This window comes from Bidens hawaiensis, unplaced genomic scaffold (assembly GCF_021521415.1).
Source record: "Bidens hawaiensis isolate Kalapana, Puna unplaced genomic scaffold, B.hawaiensis_p1.1 tig00031446_1, whole genome shotgun sequence".
NCBI classification, from domain to species: Eukaryota; Viridiplantae; Streptophyta; class Magnoliopsida; order Asterales; family Asteraceae; genus Bidens; species Bidens hawaiensis.
Window position 1 is genome coordinate 44,803 of NW_027495292.1, and position 1,707 is coordinate 46,509.

Genomic DNA, 1,707 nt, shown 5'->3' on the forward strand with positions numbered 1-1,707 from the left:
GGTTCGACCTGCTGCAACCCATAATTTTTAGTAAATTTTGATATTTTCCTTTTTAAAATTTTTTTTATTAATTATAATAGCAATAATTATTACTAAATAAATTATTTTATAGAATACCGACAATAAATGTTTTTTCTCGCGTCTTTAGTCCGTATGTATATGTAAACATATATATATATATATATATATATATATATATAATAACCCGAAAACTAATGATTTAATATATATATATATATAACAAGAAAATTTTATATAAGTATATTTATATAATTTATAAAACTAACAACGTTTTAAGATGTTACTTTTATATATGATTAAATATTAAAATATACTTTATATATAATTTAATAAACTAATAATTTTAGATATAATATCTTCATATATAATTATATTAATTATGATTAAAAAAGGTATAATATTAATTTAATAATGATTATAATTATCGAGCTCTCATAGTCGATCTTGTACATTAACTTAGTGTATCCGTATTTCCTTTTTCCTTTATAGGCTTTATCGTCAACACATGATTTCCTCATTCTTAATATTCTTTTTCACCTTTGTTCGTCTATTAAGGTGAGTACCACATTCCCCTATTTTACTTGTTTTTCCACATTTTGGGGGGCATGTCCGTCAACATATTTTCTTATTTATACCTATACTCAAACTGCAACTATTGTCTTATGTGTTCACAATTTTATACCATACTTGTTATGTGCTTATGTGCTTATTGTGAATCGCATTCGGAGAGGTCCATCATAATCTCATAATAGTATGATCATACACCAGTTGTCATAGCCATCGTGCTTCTCGACATCTCATTTATCTTTGCTCATTGGTTAAATTGCTTTCTCATTTGACTTGTTGCAATATATATATTTTTATATTATATGTACATTAAACTGGTATGTTACTCACTCAACTTTGTGCTGACAAATCTACTTTATTTTTAACGCATATGCAGGTCATCGTGTGATGTGAAGTTAGTTCAAGTGTGAAGATCACTTAAGGAATAAAGTTAGAGAAATTTAAGGAGACTTATGTTTTTTATGATTTATGGTTGTTTGATGCACTATTTAATTTTGTTTGGATATTGTATTGAATATTTGTTTTATTTTAATTTATTAAATAGATATTGAAATTTCAAATATTGCACGATAGTAACTTGAAAACTGTGGAAAATCAGTTCAAGCAAGGGCATTTCCACCGTAGGTTGGGGTGTGACACTTTTATTAGTTTATATTAATTAGGTATTTTAGATCCATTTCCACGCTTAAAATATTTTACGTTTAAATTGCATTTAATAAAGTTCGGGGGTCAAAACTGTAACTTTTATAATCTAATTTTTTTCTCCTTTTGGTTATCGCACATCGAGACCAGTTTGCAGGTCTTCCCGTCACGTAGCGCGACGGGTGTTTAGACCAGGTTATTCGTTTTTCCATTTTTTTTGTTGATTTGGAGGCCAGTTTTCGCGTATTTTCTAAATTATACATTGTTATTATAACTAAATATTATCTCTAACTTATTTCCATAACTTATGCCACAAGTTTTATGATTTAGTTTGTTGGGTTATAAATTTTAAACCGACGGATCGAATCGTTACTCTTTTAATAAAAATAAATTGCAAGTCAACATTGAGAAATAACGAGAAGTTGAAGACGGTTTCGAGTGAATTAAATGGGGTTTTAATTCAATTCATTGGTTCTT